Source organism: Lissotriton helveticus, chromosome 8 (assembly GCF_964261635.1).
Source record: "Lissotriton helveticus chromosome 8, aLisHel1.1, whole genome shotgun sequence".
Lineage (NCBI taxonomy): Eukaryota > Metazoa > Chordata > Amphibia > Caudata > Salamandridae > Lissotriton > Lissotriton helveticus.
The window spans coordinates 1183354254-1183376922 of record NC_136069.1 but is presented as its reverse complement, the minus strand read 5'-3'; the positions used below and the strand labels follow the sequence as shown (position 1 = coordinate 1183376922).

Here is a 22669-nt window from a genome sequence, read left to right as displayed (position 1 = left end):
ACGTTGCGGACCTGTAAGCCTAAAGGAATGACTTCTGCCTTAAGGTAGTCTGTTAACATAAGGACCATTAATTGCAGACTGACTTGTTTTTTACGTAATTTTTCAAGTTGGTCTGGGATTGACGTGTTAGCCTGGTTAGGGACTTCAGGGTGTCAGACAGAAGTGAAGGGCCAGAACAGAGGTGTTTAATGTAATCGTCAGTGTACAAAGGTGCAAATTTTGACATGCTGCGCTGCTGAGGTTAGGTTAGGAAGGGTTTTTGAAAAAGTGAAATCGTAGGAGGGTGAGAGGGATTTAGAAGGAAGTACTAGGAGGGCCCAAACCCAGTTGGGTTGGGAGAGGGTAAAAACCCTTGCAATCCGGCGATTGCGCTAAAGTCTTTTTACAAAACACAAGGGGACCCAATGGGTAAACTAGAACCATGGGTAATCACGTACTATAAAGAACAAAGGTCCTAGTAGTAAGGGAGCACAATATCATACAATAAATTTATAGACTAGAGTCAGTGCTATAAATTAAATCCGTATACCCAGCCGGGCAACGGATATTTATTTTGTAATGTAGTTATTTTGTAATTGTAGTTTACCCATTGGGTCCCCTTGTGTTTTGTAAAAAGACTTTAGCGCAATCGCCGGATTGCAAGGGTTTTTACCCTCTCCCAACCCAACTGGGTTTGGGCCCTCCTAGTACTTCCTTCCTTCTAAATCCTACTACTCACCGAACTAATCACTGTATACACCCCTTTTCATTAGGAATTCTCCTGTGCCTCGCAACCGCCAAACCACCTTCGAAACCCTTTCCAAGCTGTGTGGCTCCCAATGCCAGCAGCCTCATTCCAATCCAACGGGGTTAGTATTTCTAAGCATGACTATGCATGCTTGTCTAGTTAATCATCCCGTTCTGTCACATCATTCCAATCGTTAATATATCACACACACCGCTAATGCTCCCATTCCGCACTCGTACCTCAGACTTTCTCTCAAGAATAATGTCACCAAACTACACAGGTCACTGCGCCATAATCCTGATTCACAATTCCAACGCTGAGTCACAAAACCGTTGTATATCACCACAAGAGTCTTCTCACTGCGCCGTATTACAAATTCGCACTGCGCCGTAATCTTCATGACACCTGGATCAACCACTTTTTTCGCATGAGTCTGGCTGTACACGCTCTCATAGAGCACTTTTAATTTAAAGTTTGACATGGATGTGTGTACTAGGCGTATTGACATGCTGCCCAACTTTATTATTATTATTATTATTGTTCAAGGATACCATCCTGACGGTCTCTCTGCACTTCTCCTTATTTCTTCCCCCTTTATTCAACAGGTTGGAACCAAACCAGGCAATTAATTACAATAGTCCTGATGATGATCCCGGTTTATTAGGAGCCAGGGGATCGAAACGGCGACTTTTTAAATAGAGTGCTACATATGTGACCATTGCGTTAAATCGATTGTAGTATCTGTAATTGCGAGCTTGCTATGTCATGTAATCCTTTGCAAGCCACAAAAATTGGCTCCCTCGCTTTTTGCCTGGTATTTCTTTCCTTTACTTTCACTCCATTTCTTTTCTATTTTTAATTTGTTGCTCTGAATGATAGGTACAGGACTGTGCCCTATCACTTGTTTGTATGTCAACTGTGGTTCTTATTACTACATCCATTACAAAATAAATATCCGTTGCCCGGCTGGGTGTACAGATTTAATTTATAGCACTGACTCTAGTCTATACATTTATTGTATGATATTGTGCTCCCTTACTACTAGGACCTTTGTTCTTTATAGTACGTGATTACCCATGGTCCTAGTTTACCCATTGGGTCCCCTTGTGTTTTCCAAAAATCCTTAGGTCATAGATACTTTATTCATTTATTAATGGTGAATTGATGCCTAGGAAATAATCTACGTATCAAAATGAGGCTCAATGGATGTAATAGAGGGTCTTAATGTGAGAAAGTTATTCAATTTGAATAATCTGGTGGCTATTCAGGCAATTAGATTAGATCTTGGTCTATGTGCAGGCTTTAGCTGCAGTGTTGCGACGGAGTCACTGCTTATTTAATGGTGCAGATAATGTTACTATGTTTAGAAATGTTTTAACAAAGGAATGAAAAGAGTGTGTTTTATAGATATGTTCATTATGCACTGAATCTGTTTAAAATACAACAGGATGCATTTGCTGGTCCTTTGATGCTGCAGTTTTTGCTAAAACTGCTCTCAGGTAACCTCAGTCATGAGTTGGACACTGATTGTTGCCTAAAAACGTGAATATCTCATTTAATCATTGCTTCATGTATTATGAAAAGACTGCAAGTGTGTTTAACTTGGAATCTCGACCACAGGATTTGTCAATTATTCAGCTATTAAGAATGAATGTACTACCTTTAAAGGGGTTAATGGACTGTTGACAAAATCGGCCGGTAAAGGACAGGATCTGCTACTTATGTTACAGTGGCATTCAGAATGTTAATCATTTAATTTTTGTTTGTTCTCCTTTGCATCCTCCTCGTTACCAATTATATTTTTTTATATTTCTTTTATCGATTGCACCAGTAAGACAACAATATAGATCAAGAATGCTTCCCACTACCCCTCCATCCCCTCTCCCCCGCAACAAAGGAGCATACCATAGCAATTGCATTAGTCATCTATTTGTAAATAGCATCCGGGCAGTATAGGTAACATTCAAATCCGACCTATGAGCACTGTGCTCCTCAATATTTCCATTTCCGCACCATTCTCTCTAGTCTATAAATGTATTGTATGATATTGTGCTCCCTTACTACTAGGACCTTTGTTCTTTATAGTAGCTAAGGATTTTTGGAACATCATTGGTCCGGTAACAAGAGATATTTTGAATAAGTTCATTTTCTTTCAAATTGACAGAAAAGATTGTCCCCAAAAGGAATATCATTCCACAATTATGATTTAATTGTCCAAGCTCCATTTAAAATGAATTTCCCTTCAAAATTGTTTACCCCTAAATATCAAAACTTTACTTTTTGATAGATTACTATTTAAGAAGTGAGTATCAACATATTGTTGAATACGAGTCAAACGATTATTTAAACACTTAGGAGTGTAGGTAAACATGACTATGTCATAAGTGTATATTAGGCAAGACAGCTGACGTCACCCTTTAGTCAGCGTATCCTCCCTTGATGGCAATCATAAATGTATGAAGAAAATAGTAGGGGTGCCAACAGACAGCCCTATTTTAGACCTTTTCTTTTGGTAATTCCAGATGATAACCCTAGGCTCCCAACTAAGAACACATGACACCAGGTTGCAGATTAAAGGGCAACAATCAATCATACACAATTCTCAGAAATACATGCAGTTTTTTTCCATAGTATTTGGCTGTCAACATGGTCGAACACTGTGGTGCAGTCTGTGAAAGCAGCATGGAAAATTACTTGTACCTTGGCAATATTGTCCAGTGTACAACAATTTTTCACAAAGCCTTCTTGTTCAATTGGGTTAACTATTCCTCAGCTACCCAACTGCAGAGATGTTCCAGGATACTTTCACAAATACCTTAGCGACTGAGTTTAGTATGGCATTTTGCCTTAATTCGCAGTGGGGTTATAACCCTCCCAGTCAAGGATTCTGGAAGTAGCCCACTGTCATAACAATACTGGAACACTAGAGTTGAGAATATTGACAAAGGGATGCTGCCCTCTTTATTACTGACATTAGGATCTCATCTGCACCCATTGAGTCAATGATCTTGCTCCCAAGATAAAGCTTTCAATGTGTTCTGTTGAAGGGGGATCATACACATAATTATCCGCTATTAAAGGAATATCTGATTAATAAAAAATATCAGAGACATCAGTTTTTGGAGCTTAAAGCTCGGTGAGATAATTGACCCATTTCCCATTAATAATTGGGATTAGTGCCGACTTAACTCTGCTGACACAATGCTCAACAATTGACCTCCAGTATTTCCTCATATCTTTAGATATAACCTCAAATCAATCCACTTTCAATCACCTTCAAGTTTTTTAAGAGTAGCTTTCAGTTTGCTTCTTTTGTTTATGAAGCTGATCAATTTTCCACATTCTACAGAAAAAAATAGAAATTATCTTCTGATCAACCTATTTATCTACCTATTCACGGATAAATACTATTGAACACGTTGCCTGGAGAACATAGTCTTAGTTGGAAGATACAATTTATCCCAAAATAACTTCATATATACATCATATTTTAACAGAGCATCTTAGTATACATTTTGCTTATCCGAAATAGATGCTAACAACATCTCCTTCAGCTTGACAATTTTGATTGACTTCCAGTGTGTCCTACCATTTGCCTTATTGAAATTCACTGTATCACTCATAGTGTTCCCTTAGAGGCTGCACTTTCTAGCAATAGGCCAAAGAATCAACTTAAAGGTTTTGAGTTTAAATTAAAAAAACTGCATAGGGGATAGCAGTACTAACAATAACTGTATTTAAAGGATTACCACCCTCAATCGACCCTAAGATCAACAAATCATTTCCTTCTGCAGATCCACAGGATTGCACACCTAGGTGCTGTTATCAGGCTTCCATAATGTGCTGTCCCTGCTTTTAGGACAAATCCTAAATCACACGGCCTTAAAACGTTTCTGTTCAAATAATCTGAGTTTGTTTTAGCCTCTCATTGACTTCTGCTCCTTAATATGCGTTTCGGTTGGATACGTGCAAAGGAACAAGTGGAGTGGTGTACATTATGCTCAATTAATTAAACAGTGAAATAAATCAAACTTGAAGGTTAGACACACCAGGGGAAACTGTGCATAAAGGATAGTGTGGGGGAGGTATGAGCCGTACGACAAGGTCCATGCAGACGTGTATGCCCTAAACTCCATCCTCTGGGTGGGCTTCTCTGCACCTAACTTCAGCAAAAGTGGGAGCTGAGACCTGTGAGAAACTGCAATCTGCACGAGAACCAAACAGCTGCTAGGGGACGTGCCTGAGCTTGGAGCTTATACATGTGTGCGTGTGTGTGTGTGAATATATATATATATATATATATATCGCATTTGATGTCTACAAAGCGGGGCAGGCATACCTACGGACATGGCACGAACCCACAAGGGTAATATTGTTTTCACTAGCATGAAGAAATGAGCGCACCCACCAGGGAATACCTCGGCGCACTACATTAACCAGAAGGCTCTGAAGAGGGCCACGCCCACTGGGGCAGGTGATGTGCATTATTTATGTGTGCGAGAAACTTTGCTCACTTCTATCATGAATCGCCACTGAAGAAGGGACAATGGGAATCCTGAAACGCGTTTGGCGCATAGATTTGACTGTTGCCAGTGTTCGCTGTGCTGCCTGCTTGCAAGTCTTCGAAATAAAATTTTGTGAACTACGCATTTCCTTGTGATGGAACTCCTTTGGGGCTGCCTGCTCGTGTTGATAATATATATATATATATATATATATATTTTCACTGCTGCTCTGTCGGTTAAGAAAGAAGTCAGCTCGAGCCCAAGTCCATAAAGCGTGAAGTTTATTTAATCACACAGGATGCCAGGGTGTTTTCTGGCATCCTGTGTGATTAAATAAACTTCACGCTTTATGGACTTGGGCTCGAGCTGACTTCTTTCTTAACCGACAGAGCAGCAGTGAAATTAATAGGGGGTCGCCTCCCCGCTCGAGCTCGCCGCCGCAAGCAGGCTGGGGGACTGGCGAACTTTGTTGACACATACATATATATATATATATATATATATATATATATATATATATATATATATATATATATATATATATATGTGAAGAACTCCGTTTCACTCCTCCAGTTTTCCGCCGGTAAAAAACTAACACGGACCCGCTCAGGTAATTTGCGTTACTTTATTTCGTGTACAACACCATCGCCGCCATGACGCGTTTCGGGCCCTCGAGCCCTTGATCATATATATATGCATTTATTTTATTATTTTTTTACGTTTTTGGGGGTACATTTTTACCACAAATATATCTTTGCCTTACAGGTCTTAACAATGCATATTTCCCTGTAAAGGCATGCGTGGTAAAGACATATATGTGGTTAACACACATGGTTAATATCGCTTTGAACCAACATGCGTGGTTCTGTCACACTACCACACACAAGGTCCTTAATCCATTTCAAACTAAGGGGCCGATTATGATGGCGGACGGACCTGAGTCCGTCCGCCACCATAGAGTATGAGGGAACCTCCGCATTGCCTGCGGAGTTCCCTCCTGTGCAATTAAGATGTGACCGCCACCCTGGCGGTCACATCCTCTATTTTTTACCATTGTGGCGGGTGCGGCTTCAAGCTCCATCCGCCGCAATGGTAAAAATGCATACATTGCATTTGTATGCAGAAAGCGGCAGGCACCGTGCGGTGCCTGCCGATTTCTGCATACAAATGCAGGGGGTACCATAGGTACCCCCCATGTGCACCCCCCTTCACCCAGGGGGCCCGCAACGAGCCCCCGCATTGAAGTTACACATGCTTTTCCACGGCGAAAAACCCACCGCGGAAAAGCATTTTTTACAGCCCTGAGAGACACCGCCACCATATTAGAGCTTTTCCGCCGCAGTTGTAAGCCAACCGCGGCGGAAAAGCTGTGGACGGAAACCAGGACCCACCAGCCATCCTAATGTGGCGGTGGGTCTTTGGCGGGTCCGCTGCGGTTTTTTCCAGAGGATACGGAAAAACCGCAATCGTAATAGGCCCCTAAGAACAAACTCATATCTGATGTGTTGACTAGAGTTCACTACTTTAAAAACAAAGAGGAGCTCCCTAAATTGGCCAGACCAAAAGATCCAAGTTTAGAGGGCCAACAATTGTCTGTTTCTAAAATATCTCAGCTTTGGCTTTGGCAAAACGGAAGGCCTTAAAGCTAGTGACAGATCACCTTCAAGCCAAGCAAATACAGTATTGATGGGGGTATCTCCTTTCCGTCTCCATTTTCAACTCAAAACCAAACAGATATTGGTATCAACTAGAGAAGTGACGATAGATGTATCCTCAATTTGCGAAATGGTCAAGAACACCCAAATACAACTCCCACTGATTCAGCCCGACATGGACCTGCCAATGTGCCAGAAAAGCAAGACGCAAAGAACATTTAAGATAACACCAACTCAATTCTAGAGAAACTCAAGATGACACTTCTTGAGGCGACAATATGCCTGGCGGGACCGCCTAGCATATTAAAGGTTTCCTCTCTACCACGGTTTTCATGGTGGTTCTTACTCCATGAAAACCGTGGTGGAGAGAAAAACAAAGGGGCCCTACAAGGCCCCTTGTTGCCTCAGGGCCATGGGGTGCATGCAGGGGGGGGCACATGTTGTGCCCACATGTGTGCTTGAACCCCAGTACCTGCGCGGCATGGTCTGCACCAGTCCATCCCATGCAGATACTGCCTTTGACGTTCCCATTGCGGTGCCTATTTCATAGGCATCACAGTGGGACTGCAAAAGACCGGCCTGCTATTGACTGCAAAAGTCAAAATCTAGGAGGCGGTGCACACACAGGTTTGGCAGTGTAGGAGCGGGACAGCGGTGTGGCAGTCCCGCTTCCATACTTCCAAACTCGTAACCAGCCCTAAGTGTTTTTTATTCTTATGTTCTAAAAAGAGTTGTGGGGGCAGTGAGATGGGGAATGGAGTTTGACCCCAGCTTTACTGGGACACTGATCTCTGTTTTTCTTGTACCCGTCATTAACGTTGGTTTATTAGCTAAATTATTTTTGCAGGCACAAATACACCTTTGTATCAGATCTTTAGAAATGGTGCTCCATCTTTTTTCTTGGTTTTTGATGCTGTTGTTAACTTTTTTGGGACAACATTTGGGATTAGTCAACACTTTTCATTGCATATCCATGATTTGAAGTTGAGACGCCCTAACGTCTCAATCAACACACTTAACAAGACTACCTAATGCTAGGATACTGATATCGATAATATACCCCCTAGTGAGAATGATAGTGAATATGGTACATGGCAGCCTTTGTACGCATGCATGTTTTTCCAGCCTTTGTACACATGCATGTTTTTCCTGGAAAGGACCCAGTTAGATGTTGACTAATGTCACAACTAGTTGATCATACTTTGTCGATGCTGATGCTGGATGTTCAAGGTGTGAACTCACAAAAAATGTTGAGTGCTTCTGAAGTGGGAGTGAAGTTATCCTGCTACAGGAGCCTTTTCTTGTGGCTAGCGATGTCAAATGGTTAAGGTCAATATATTTTCCAATTCCATGTCACGCAACTGCCCAGAGCAAAACAAAGAGTGTGGCTATCTTAATACAGGCAGGCGGTGGTTTGTACACAAAAATAATGAAGGTAGGATGGTGGGAGTGCAGGGCATCCTCCCTTGGCTCTCTGGTATCAGTTTAAGGTCCGACTGCCTTTTTCTACTCCTGGCTTTTCCACTATGTGTCAAATCATATGACTAGTCCAGTGGAATACCATGCGACTGCCTCCCACTGATTCATAGATGGCATTAAGTAACTGGCTATTATTGATATTTGGAGATCCCACACATGTTGGGAGCTCCAAATATCAATAAGAGCCAGTTACTTAATGCTTAATACTTGACTCGAGACTGACTGTACAAGGACAAAAACATAAAACGTGCTCAATTGACTCTGGTCTACCTTGGCAACATGTGCAATTCTCATCCACCCTGTCCCCTACTTTACACTATTTCATCTTAAAGGTTTTTACAGGTAGGCACCCATACCTAAACTGTAGGTATAGGTTCCTTGCTAAAGAAGGTACAATTCTATCTATAGTATCCTCAAATAACGGTGTGGATTTAAAAATCGATAAAAGCAGCTGAATGTGATCCTTTACAATTCAGTATGAGGTCAGTCCCGACAGTACCTCAGTAAACAGCGTTGAGGCTAGTTTTATGAATCTGACACAGGGTTTCTCTTTGTCCCAATATATGTTAAGACTTAACCTCTGTAACAGGTTCTTAAGAGTACGCAGCAACAGGATCTTGCTCACACAAGTTCTGTCATTAATTCATGTTGGCCCACCCTAAAAAGACTCAAGTGCTGCGGTAGACCATAGCCGATGCCAAAACTTAAGCACTCTGAGCTCAATTTTGTGAATATTTTTTTTCTGGGCTAGATCTAAATAGAGTGGAGTTAACAGGGTATTCACCAGAAGATTTCGCAGAGATCTAAAAAATTCAATGTTCAGCTACTGACAAATTCCTAGATTTTGAGCAACCCCATACAGTACAACAGTAAAACGACATGTCTGTGCAATTTACTGGCAATTTCAATGGAAAATGTACTGCGTGTAAATGACTGCATCCTATCACACCATGCTTTAGTGATATAATTGCAACTGTCTGCTCCAAGATGCACCATCGGCTTCAAACCACACCACTACCACTCTACAACTTAATGGGTGTGGCTCATTTATTACACTTGTTCTTTATATGATGCTTGGGTTTTTCAAATCCCTGCGACTTGTTTTCACTGGGCTAACACAGCAGCACCCCCCCCCCTCCCCCTCTGAAAAATATTCCAGGACCACTGTGTACACCTAGAGAAACACTGGAAATAGAAACACCTGAGAACAGACTATCTGTGGGAGTGAGGAGGAATAAGCCAGACTAGAGGGCATCATAGAGCTTGAGCTCCCCAAAGACAGAAGTGAATAGAAGAGATTCAAAGATAGATAAGATGAAGCAAGAGACAGAAAGTGGAAAAGACACCAATAGCTTGCTTTCCACCTCTTCTGCAACCTTGCAAGTGAACAATGATAATTAACTCAAATTATTCCACTGCAGAAATCAGCTAGCTCTAATTTGCTAACACACTTCAGGGAAATCTCTTCTATCAGCGTGTACTTGCATGGCCGATTATTTCGAGATACAGGAGCGGTGGTGGAGCACACATAACGAGGCATTTTGGTAAATAAAACGCAACATTGCAAAATTATGGCTTTATACCTGAGATTTGTTTAGAAACACACTTTTTTTTTTTAAAGTGATAAGACTCCCCTGGCATCTAGAAAATAGTTACAGTCTGAGAAAGCATTGGCGTTTTTTTCCTTTTACTAGACTTTTAGGGCTATATGCATCAACACATTTTCCCATAGACACAGAATGGGCAAAACCCTTTGATGCATCTGGCCCTAACTTAGAGTGAAATACATAAGAATCTAAGTATGTGATATATTGCTCAGATGGTGGTGGTGTATTTGGGAGTAATACTAGTTTGTGTGGTGTCGTATCACTAAAACCACAAAGTGTTTCAGCTTGGGACAACATATCACAGGGAATTAGGCCTATGACTTACAATACTGCAAATAATGCACACCCGGCATTTGAGAGGATTTACAGTTCTTATGGAAACACGTTGCCACACCCGTCCTTAAACACTTCAGGTGCTCACATTTAGGATTCCATGTGGCAAGAGGTGCAACAGAGCTGAGACTGAACTCTAGCTGAAAATATTAACCCTTTCAAGTAGTTAGACTGACAGCTGTGTTTTGCCGCAAACAACCATGAAAGTCGCTGTCTCTTTGGCACTACCAACACCTCAGAGTTCAAATGTTGTGGCTTCAGGTAGAACCCTTAAACTGTAACTTTGATTTAATGGTAGCCCCTCAACACCAGTCTTGTGTGCACAGAAACCTTCACATTGACTATCAGCCGAGCTGCTGCATCCTGCAGTAACTGTAGTGCACAAATAAAGGTACTAGTAATGCAGCATAGATGCTTGGTGGACAACAGAGGGATTGCAGTCAAGTTGGACTTCACATTATCATACCCTGTTCGACTGCTTCATTAATATTACATACAGATGAGCATTCTGAGAACATTAAAACTCTTCCTTCCCTCTAATGACTTCAAAATGGCAGTACAAGCTCTAGTAATCCCCAGACTAGATTATAGGAGTGCAACTCTCTGCGGACTTCCCAGGTCTACAACTGCCGCTCTAAGAGCTTACCTCAATTCAGGTGCCAGGCTCATCATGGGTTCTAAAATAAACTGACACATTTCCCCTAACCTTGGAGCTCTCAATTGGCTACCAATTGAAGCAAGAATTCAACAAAAAATCGTTTGCATGACTCCAAAGCACTTCTCTACAAGATCCCGAGATATCTGGCCCAGAAATTGGTGATCTCATGTGGTGATAGAACCTCCAGGAGCTACAGCACTTTTCTTCTGATACCACAAAGATTTTCCAAAAAGAAAACATACAACCGAGCCTTCGCTGGAATCGCCCCAAGGATCTGGAATGCATTGCTCCCAGAAACCAGACTGAATCCCTCTACTGCCTCTTTCAAGAAAGAAGTAAAGTCTCTACTCATGAGTAAGCTTACATGAACAATGATGTGACACGCATAGAAGATGTTGGCCATAACTGTTTTTGATGTTTTTATATTTTCTGTCTTTATGCATACACTTTTGTAACTCTCTATATCAGGAGACAATAATGGTATACATCGTACTTTGCTCTATGTTTCCCCCTGTAAATCGCTCTGATACCCGCAAGGGTCAAGTTTGCTCAATACAAAACCTTCACAAAAATAATTGCACTTATTGCCAAATTAAACAGCTTTGCCTCTCTTTAGCTATCCAGTGAAAAAAGATCATTTCTAAAAAAACTTCACTAAAGCACTCACTTGCAAATGGGCACTACTGCCTGGCCCTCATGAGGGTCCATAAGGAGAAACTTTCATTAACCCCTGTTGGTGCTCTGACCTTCAGTGCTGGTCAGCAAGGCGTAGTCTAGGTTCTCCAAATCTCTGAGAAAAACAGAGAGAAGCAAGGCAGCGGCTGTTCTGCGGGTGGCGGAGTGAAGAGGTGGGGGTTTACAACGGACAATGGGGAGGTGGGGGGATTGGACAATAAATAAAAGATTTTTTTAAAATAGGGGGTAAAGAGTGTACCTGCTGCCTGAAACTCTTCTGCTCTATGTCCTCGCTGCAGCACACAAGCTCACAGTGTCCCCTGCGGCCAATGATGGCATTGCTGTCATGCTTGAAAGATACATCAGGATTGGCCTGAGAGCCGTGAATTTGCTCTCCGAGGTAGACTGGGAGCCTGTGTTTGCTGTCTCAAACCCAGCAATGCAGCTTGATTGGAGACAGCTCAGTGCGCATGTCAGTTTGGCCGTCCGGACTCCTGAGATGGTTGGTCAAACTGACATGTGCACAGCAGGCAAATAAAATAATGTACAATCAGGCAAAAGTACTTCAATAAAAAGAATTCAATAAAGTATTTTCTTGCAAAAGTTATAATATATCAAACTGCCTGTAGGAGAGTAGGGTCTGCTATCCTATGGTCACCCCACATTTTTGCTTTTTGCTTCACTGGTTTTCGACTTAATCTGGCTGTGGGCCTGCTAATCAGACCCACAGCCTGCTGTTCTCTCTCTAAATTCACAGACATGTACTATAGGTACATAACCAATTTGGTACTGGACACCTTGTCAGCCCCTATACAGTGCACTATAGGTGCAAAGGGCATAGGTGCATCCAAGGCCTACCAGGGGCTGCAGCATATCTTTTGCCACCCCTGGCTGGTACTTAAATCGACACAACTGGCTGATCCCTCAGCTGGGGCAAGGTGGTGTAATCACCCCTTGCTTGGATGTAGTATACCTATATCTAAACCTATATCTGGACACATGTAAACCTATAAGTCACTCCTATGGCAGGCCTTAACAATCCTGGAGGCAGAGTGCTTGGTTTTATGTGAGATGGTGCTCTAGCATGAGCTGAGCCCGTCTGCAGTGTTGGGACCAATTCCTTAATGCTGTTCCAGTGATACTGCCATACCATATACTCTTAAGTGCATTATAATCCTTACGGTTATTGCAACTCCGGTTTGGCTTTATCAAAACATGTCATGTTTGGTGTCATACAACGTGGAATGCTACCCCCTCGACGATTCTGATGGTGGGAGCAGCGTCCCACCCCTCCAGGAGGGGAAGACATGTTACTTACTGCAAATGCGGTTAATCCTAACCAGAGCCCCAGCATCACAAAATAGATGCTGCTGCCACAGACACTAGTCTGGCCTCCTGCTGCTGACCGATACTCGACAGAGGAGGCTTGATCAAAGGATCTCCTGTCACAGGGAGGTGTCACACCACCCCAGACAGGAGATAGTGGATTGTAGCAGGGTGGGTTGAATGAAACTAGGCACTGCCTGGGGCGCACAAGGTGTCCCTGGGCAGATTCCAGTCAAACAGGTTCTGGGACACTCCAGCCCCAGTCCTGGCGGCAAACTGGACAAAGGAAAGGGGTGTAACCGCCCCTTCCTGGGTCCCACCCATAGGAGGGACCTAGCAGGTAATCCAGCCCCCAGATTTGGAATATAGGTGGGAGCAGTGCCAATGCACATCAGATTATCCTGACTGAAACTTATGTAACGAAACTCTGGACCCTTCGACATCCCACTCGACGTGGAAGACTGAAGAATCTCCCTTGTGGTCAAGGAGTGACCACCCTGTGCAAACAGGCACCATCCAGCACCTCGACGTTTGCTTTGTTGCAGTTCCTGCCAGAACTCGAGCAACAGAGACTGACAAGAGCCAGCTATCCTGACTTCCAACAGCCCGATCCACAGTCCATGCAGAGCTGGGACCCGTGGAGGCGACCTGAAGCGTGGGAGCGGCCATCTTGAATAAACCATGAAGCGCTGACCGTGCAGCACCCGAGGCTCCCTCGAAGCTGTGCATTGGAGTTTGAGAAGCTCCAGCCCCGAGCAGCTTTTGCATTGAAGCTCACCCCTCCACACTCGACGAGTGCTGCGTGGGGCCCTTTTGCATTTTCCTGCTCAACGCGTTGGTCCGGTCGCTTGCCCGGTGGCTAGTGGCCCCTGAACCAACGAACCTTTGAATTTGAACAGCTGGTCTGGTTGCCCCAGACTGGCACTCGCTCCCCTGAAAAGGAGCACCCGCTCAGACCTTGCTGGTCCGAGTGTTAAGCCATCTTCAGATCCTGCGTGGGTTGCCTTTGCCAAGGCTTGTTGACTCCGATCATGAAGCCGACACCGCCGACAGCGAGAGCCTTCGTGGGACAGCTCGTGATTCACTCCAGGATATCCTCGGTGCCCCAGAGTCCACGTGGCAGCGGAGACAAGGCACCCAACATCGACCTGATTGCGCCCGACATTGCCTGGTTCCTTCCTGGTTCCTTCCTGGTCACTGCCCAGTGACCCAGACTCTGTCCTCTCTGCTTTCAGGTACCCTTCAACTTCGATCCACCCTTGGATCGCACCGGACACTTCTCTTCTGGACGCCTGCAGCATCTTCATCTTCAGGCACCATCGAACTGCGTGACGAAACCCGACACACTTTGGCACCTATGCACCCGCTTCCTGTGGGTGAGGTAATTACTAGCGCCGGTGTTCTTACACTGGTACTTACCTCTAGTGCCTAACTCTAAAGTTTGGTAGTCCTAGTCCAGTCGGAAGACTCTTTAATCTGTAAAACGATAACTTTTACGCACCATTGACTTTACATTGGTGCATGCCTGTGCTTTCAGCACTGCACCCGAATCCCGCGGGCTACTCCCGTCCTAACTGTGGTTAGTCCAGTGTAGTCCAAGCGATTCACAAGGCCGTAGGCCTTACCCCCGATCGATTAGTGATTGTTATACCACTTTTTTTATATATGGTTTGAGTGGCCACCGGCCTCATCCAAAAACGTGCAACTTGTATATGTTATATTGTGCTTTTGTTTAAACGCTTGTGCTTCATTGCTCATAAAGAGTAGTGGGCATTATTCTGAGAATAAATACATATATTTTTATAATATATAACTTGTGTGGTGTCCTTTCATTTGGTATTACAGGATTGCATATGGTAAAACAGCTGGCTTCACATGCCCTCTTGAGTTAAGCCTTTAAGGCTGCTTAGTCCATGCTACCCCTAGGATAGCTTGTCTATAAGGTTGACTTACAACCATCACCATAAGGGATTGTTTGGACTGATACAAGGTGCCCACAGAACTGTGGACATCATACATCAGGCCAACTTCTCACACTGCCTTAAAAAATAACTAATCTCTCAGGTGTTCTAAATATTTGACTGGTTAAAAAGAAATGATTAAAAAAATGGGAAATGCAGTGAGGTACTATCGCTGGATAAAAGCTATAAATGAATCGACGCCTGTAGAAGAAATCAGAATGAAAATGACAGAAACAGATGAAAAACTACAAGGTGATCTAGAAATTTGGAAGGAATTGGCAAAACAGTCCTTTACAACCCTGATATTAGACCACCATTATCGTCTGAAATAGGAGTATATGTAGGTAAGCAGATGAAAAAAAGAATTCAATAAAAAATCAATCAAACGAAAGGAAATACAGTTTTTTTGATGTCTAATGGATAAAAGGCAAGTAATGAAATTAATGCAGAAGATAACATGTTCAGGCTTTCATCAAACGTTAAACTTATTGCTCACTGTCAATCCATGAGTATACTGGTTCATAAATGTTACTAAAATGTTGAAAATACATAAAACAATAGTAAGGTAACATTTTTAAAGAATGTAAAAGTTGACCATAACAGACACCCTAAAAAAACTACAAACGTTTCACTGAGCAGACTTTGCAACACACACGGTGCCAAAATGTCTCAAATTATATTGTCTTACTTCACACAGTCTCCCAGTGAAGACCCAATGGCAGATTCAAGTTGCTCATAAAAGATCCTCGGATTATTTCTAGGATCAGGTAACTCTATTTTCATGGCCAACAAATCAACCCTAGTCCAAGGAGTGTGAACATATTGTGGGATAGGGGAGTGATTTCCTGGCCTAGTATCAGCAATTGCCATTTTTCCTACATCATCTGGTCCATGTGCCCATCATTTTGGATCCCCAACTCCTCTAAGCACCACGTGCATCAGGAACTGTCCCACTGGGTTAGTGTATGTACCTTAAAGTTCTTCAAAAGAGACGGTGACTCCCACCACAAACAGCTGACTCAAATTTACAAAAGAAGAGTGTTGCCACTGGTTTGCCAACACTCCCACTCTTGTGAAGGCAGCACAGGGGGGTGATCCAATGAATACTCCCCCGCCATGCTGTTGGCACACATAAAGGGACCAGCAGTACCAAACCACTCTGAGCAACAATGGCGCCCATGTGCCGTTGAGGCCACCCACAGCATGTCCCCAAGAAATCACGCCCATGTCACCTTAGGCCAAAGATACTTTTCCTTGGGCGGTGCCTCCGGGGCGAGCAACGTCATCAACCATTGTAAATGTCCCGCTAAGTAGTATAGCTCAAATTCTGGCACCCTTAGCCACCATGGGCAAATTCAGTCTCTCTAGCGCAACACGATGTCTGCCTGTCGCCCAGATCAGGTTGGAAAGCCATCCCCCTAAAATCACAGAACACCAATCAGGGTAGCAGCAGGGGAACATCGAAAAAAATGATATAGGAGCCATGGCTGGGCCATCTTTTTTGCCAGCACTATGCGACCCATGGGAGACAGCAGCAACGTCTGTCAAAAAGCAGCCAAAGTCCACAGCGAGGCAACCACCCTCTCCAGATTAAACTCACGTACATCTGTAGAGTCTCTGTATATGCGGACCCCATATACAGAATATATTCATTGCAACCTGGATCTCCTAATGCCAGAACCCAGCAAGAAGGCCATACACGAGGCTGACAGGAGAAAAATGCATGATTTCTGTTTATTTACATGGAGCCCAAAGAGAACACCAAAGGAGTCTTAAGAGTTTCATGACTTTTTGCTAGATCCGAGCTGACATTGTTTAGATAAATCAGAATTTGATCCACGTATAAGAAATAATATGTTCATGACTTGCCACCATCAATCTTCTCCCCCTTCAAGAGTACTCTTCCCACGTGCCAAAGGCTCAATGGTGAGAGTGAATAGTAAGGGCAACAGTGGATAACCTTGGTGAGTGCCTCTGAGGATCGGTCACTGTTCTGAATATTCTCACCCAACCCACACCAGCTCCTTTGGGGGTCGCACCTGGATCCAGGCCTGCAGTTTCTCACCAAACCCCATGCACTAGAGGATCACAAAAATGTACATCCACGAGAGGCTATCAAATGCCTTCTCCATAGCCAACCAGACTGCCACAGCTCAGGGACGGTCCTCTGGCAATCCATCAAATGTAGGAAAGATGTGCCTAATGTTCGAGGATGTGCTCCCCCCTGGAACAAACCACTCAGGTACAGCTACAATAGGGGCCGATCAAGATTGCAACCACCCAGGCCCAAAGAATAATGCTGGTACAGTGCAATGCAACACAAACACATGGTTAGTAATACACGTGACCTGCTTCTTAAAGGAGAAAACAAACTAATCTCCATGGAAAAGTCTATTTCCCATTAGGATGAAATAGAAAAAATAGAAAAAAAGCAATCCACTTTAAACATTGTTAGCTCGTTATTGAATTAAAAATAACCCGCTTTTAAAAATGGTACATATTTTAGCCTGCATATTTTAATTACCTTCTACACCTCGGCGCGAGACTTGCGTCACTCCGAGGCTGCTCTTAAGCTTCCCTGCCACAGCGCTGCTGTTGTTAGGCGCTGGAAACTAGTTGCTCGATCCACCTTGCCCGCCATCTTGAGTAGGGTAAGGCTGCTGGTCGAGTTGTTTCTCCCTCCCGCCCTCCCATATTACTTAAGGGTGTGTTTAGCACCCCGCGCTTCATTGCTCACTTCTCCCCTGAGGCGGAAGCTGGGGGTTCTCTGCTGTCCACTTTAAACATTGTTAGCTCGTTATTGAATTAAAAATAACGCGCTTTTAAAAATTGTACATATTTTAGCCTGCATATTTTAATTATCTTCTACACCTCGGCGCGAGACTTGCGTCACTCCGAGGCTGCTCTTAAGCTTCCCTGCCACAGCGCTGCTGTTGTTAGGCGCTGGAAACTAGTTGCTCGATCCACCTTGCCCGCCATCTTGAGTAGGGTAAGGCTGCCGGTCGAGTTGTTCCTCCCTCCCGCCCTCCCAGATTACTTAAGGGTGTGATTAGCACCCCGCGCTTCATTGCTCACTTCTCCCCTGAGGTGTAAGCCGGGGGTTCTCTGCTGTCCACTTTAAACATTGTTAGCTCGTTATAGAATTAAAAATAACGCACTTTTAAAAATTGTACATATTTTAGCCTGCATATTTTAATTACCTTCCACACCTCGGCGCGAGACTTGCGTCACTCCGAGGCTGCTCTTAAGCTTCCCTGCCACAGTGCAGCTGTTGTTAGGCGCTGGAAACTAGTTGCTCGATCCACCTTGCCCGCCATCTTGAGTAGGGTAAGGCTGCCGGTCGAGTTGTTCCTCCCTCCCGCCCTCCCAGATTACTTAAGGGTGTGATTAGCACCCCGCGCTTCATTGCTCACTTCTCCCCTGAGGCGGAAGCCGGGGGTTCTCTGCTGTCCACTTTAAACATTGTTAGCTTGTTATTGAAATAAAAATAGCGCGCTTTTAAAATTTTTACATATTTTAGCCTGCATATTTTAATTACCTTCTACACCTCGGCGCGAGACTTGCATCACTCCGAGGCTGCTCTTAAGCTTCCCTGCCACCGCGCTGCTGTTGTTAGGCGCTGGAAACTAGTTGCTCGATCCACCTTGCCCGCCATCTTGAGTAGGGTAAGGCTGCCGGTCGAGTTGTTCCTCCCTCCCACTCTCCTTCAATATGGATAAAAACAATAGGCCATCCCGTCCGCGCAGCGGGCGGGCGCAGCGGGCGCGCCGAAGGCGCGCCAAAGGCAAGCCCGTCCGCGCCCTGCAGCGCCCAGGGGCCAGGCCCAACCCAACTGCTCAACCTTCAGAGGATCGGCCCACCCAGATAAGGTATGCTCCTGACCAACTAAGAACTCTCATGCCCAACTTAGAGGCCACATGCTGCCACTCCATATATCTGGATGTACCTGTGGGAAAGTGCCCCCACTGTCAGTACACACCTAGCCCCACATTGGAGCAGTCCGAGACTATCAGTCCCCCTTTTAAAATGTTCCTTTTAAACTGTCGCTCTCTGACCAAACACGCGGTGGAAATGTCAATCCTCCTTGAGGACATTAACCCTGACGCTATATTCCTAACGGAAACTTGGTTAAGGGAGGAAGCTGACCCAGACATTACCGCCATATTACAGAAAGTATATGGACTACAAAGGGTTGATAGGGTAGAGGGCAGAGGAGGAGGATTAGGCCTACTTTTTAAGGACTGTTACCAATGCAGAACCAGTTCTGCGACAATTCCTACTTGCGAAAGTATGAATTTCGCACTTAACCTATCCCCCACCCTAACCTTCTCTGGCCTACTTATCTACCGCCCCCCAGGCCAAATGGGCGATTTTATGAACCTTCTCCCCTCTAAGGTCGCTGAATCAGCCGTCTCCCTGCCTCATTTCACGGTATTGGGTGATATGAATATTCACTTAGATGATCCTATGGATCCACTAGCTTCCACCGTTTTAAACAGTCTTGCAGCCATACAAATTGTCCAGAAGGGCTTTGAACCTACACATAACAAAGGTCACCTGCTAGATGCGGTTCTAAATAATGATCAGAGACTTAAAACTGGGAACCCTGTTCCGCTCCCATGGACCGATCATTTCTTGGTCCCACTTCTCTGGCACATACCTAACCCCCTCTCTGCGCCTCCTTGAGCCACATCAAGAGGAAGGGACTAGTTGAAATTATCCACAGACCAGTGGGTGGAGTGCCTCTCTACCACCCCTCGACAGACCGGGGGCGACGTAGACATACTCTACACCCATTATGCCAATTGGCTACAGACCACCTTAGACACAATCGTACCCCAACAACCTCTCAAAGTGAAAACCAAGTCCAAAAAATCACCGCGGTTCACTCCAGAGTTAAAAGAGTTAAAACTAAACTGCCGGAAGCTTGAGAGAACCTGGAGACGTACTCTCAAGGAACTGGACAGAAGTAGCCATCGAGAGGCAATTAAAAACTACAAAGCTAAGATCATATTGGCACAAGCTCTATTTTACAAGGAAAAAATTACAACATCCGCCAACTCCCCGAGGGAAATATTTCAGATAGCGAAATCCTTGATTAGTACCCCTTCCAATTCACAGGACCCCCTTGACGCCCAAACTCGCTGTGACAATCAGGCGGAGTGTTGGACCCGGCCTCGTGGCGTGGTCCTACCCCTCCCGCATGGCGGGCCCCGGATGACATCGGCCCTTCATCCAGCCCGGGTCGGCCTCGGGCACACCTCTGCACGCACTCCAAACCACCAGATCCGCCACCCGACGGCCCACAACCCCTGACACGGCACACTCTGGCCGCCCCAGCATTACCGGTCCGGTGCCCCCCGGACCCTCATTCCAGGCCCGATGCCATCTTGGGCCCATCACATCACAGACACGTGGTCCCGGACCAGCCGCGGCCACGGCCCCAGCGAGCCCGCCATCGAGGCACCAAGAACCCTCCGGGTGGGAGAGTGGCCACTCAACCAGAGACAAGGAGAGGGGAGTTTCGATGGCTCTCCAACCGTCCCCGGATGCCTGGTTTCGATCGACCTCCGGCCTCCCTGAGCGCTGGCCCCACCCCCTGCTGGGTGTCTGGACACCATCATCCCGGCCCCTCTGACCCCCAGGCGAGAGGGTCCGGACATCAAAGGACTCCAGACCTATATCTGGGCCAGCCCCGGAGTAGGACAGTAGTTGTATCCCGGAGTCGAGAAGCCCTGCTGACGCTGTCACGGCTGACCCTGAGACGAACTCCCCTTGCTGCTCCCTGGAACCTGCTGGCGCTGCCGCGGTCCATCTTCACTGTAACCACCTTGGAGCCTGCTGGCGCTGCCACGGTCCATCTTCGCTGTAACCACCTTGGAGCCTGCTGGCGCTGCTGCGGTCCATCTTCGCTGTAACCACCTTGGAGCCTGCTGGCGCTGCCGAGGTCCATCTTCGCTGTAACCACCTTGGAGCCTGCTGGCGCTGCCGCGGTCCATCTTCGCTGTAACCACCTTGGAGCCTGCTGGCGCTGCCGCGGTCCATCTTCGCTGTAACCACCTTGGAGCCTGCTGGCGCTGCCGCGGCCCATCTTCGCTGTAACCACCTTGGAGCCTGCTGGCGCTGCCGCGGTCCATCTTTGCTGTAACCATCTTGGAGCCTGCTGGCGCTGCCGCGGTCCACACTCGCTGAATCATCTTGGAACCTGCTGGCGCTGCCGCGGTCCACACTCGCTGAACCATCTTGGAGCCTGCTGGCGCTGCCGCGGCCCAACCTTCCGGAACCCCCCAGCTCGAGGATTGAGAGCTGTGCATAGGGTCCCCTTGCAACCGACCATCTATAAGACTGTCCCGCTACCTCGCCCCTTGCCACGAGACTTTCCAGGTCCCTGGATCTGCTGTATATATTGAAACGATACTTATTGCCCGATAAAGATTGAAAACTCTATCTACGTGTGGTGTACATTTGTAGTGGTGTGGTTACTCTGCTGTACGATTCTAGGAGAGGGCCCTCCCGTCGGAGGCCTCTCGACATCGCTCGGTCCCTTCTCTGAAGGAGGGGTAGACCTAGGGGTGGTCAGTCAGACACCTTCTGCCTCCCCCGGGTTCGCCTTTCTAACATTGGTGGCAGCGGTGGGATCCGAGCCAACGCAAAATCGTACAGAGAGTGATCTACCCGCTAGGACGGAAAAACACACAGAGACCATGACGACCCAAGGAACCAACCTACCTGCCGAATTCCAGAAAGAGAAGATAGAAGAATACAGCCACAAAGAACTAAAACAATTCTGTAAAGACATGGGTATCGCTACCACTGGCCTGAGCACAAAAGAGGACTTCAAATCGGCCCTACAAGCCTGGGTGGAAACCCGAGACAGACCACCCCAAGAGGAGAATGGCCCGACCGGGCAACCTGAAACCAGCGTACCCTCGACGGGGGAAAGAACCGCAACACTAAACGTGGACCTCATCTATGAAGACGCTCGAGAACGAGAGCGCAACCGGCTACATGAAGTGGACCTTGCACGACTCCGGCTAGACGGAGAACTCCAGCTAGCGGAGAAAAAGATAGCCCTCGAGCAACTACGGCTGGAGGGGGATCTAGAAGAGAAACGGAGACAACGTGACCTCGAAGAAAAACGACTAGCATATGAACACGAACGAGGCCTGAGAGAACTAGAAATCAAGGCCAAGATCAACGAAGATAGCGCGGCCGGGGCCAAGACCTCTTCCCCTCCCCTGGACACCAAGGTTCACCTACCGAAAGATGTAGTCAAAGAATACTACAAGAACGATGATATCCAACAGTGGTTCAAAGCCTACGAGGTGGCCATGACCGCCCATCGGGTGCCCCTGAAGGATTGGGGCGCCGGCCTGTGGGGAAAGTTCGTCAACGAAGGGAGGGACGCCCTGCTGGAACTCCCTGACACCGAAATGACCTCCTATGAACACATGAAAACGGCCCTACTCACGCGCTACGGACTCACCCCCGAAATGTACCGGCAGAGGTTCCGAGACTGTAAAAAAATCCCCGGTACCACTTGGGTAGAATATGTGAACTTTTTTAGCAGAGCCTTCGAGGGGTGGGTCAAAGGCAGTCAGGTCACTACCTACCAGCAGTTGGTCGACCTGATGTTATGGGAGCACCTCTCCAACAACTGCTTCATTGAACTACGACAGCACCTCCTCGACAGCAAGTTGATTGAGCCGCGAAAGCTAGCGGTCGAAGCAGATCGGTGGGCGA

At 45.9% G+C, this 22669-nt stretch overlaps 1 protein-coding gene across 1 annotated transcript in view; it reads right to left on the bottom strand.

Annotated features, from left to right (window-relative positions):
• Nucleotides 1–22669, bottom strand: part of PPEF1 (protein phosphatase with EF-hand domain 1) — a 387937-nt gene that overhangs the window by 307243 nt on the left and 58025 nt on the right. The window lies entirely within an intron of this gene.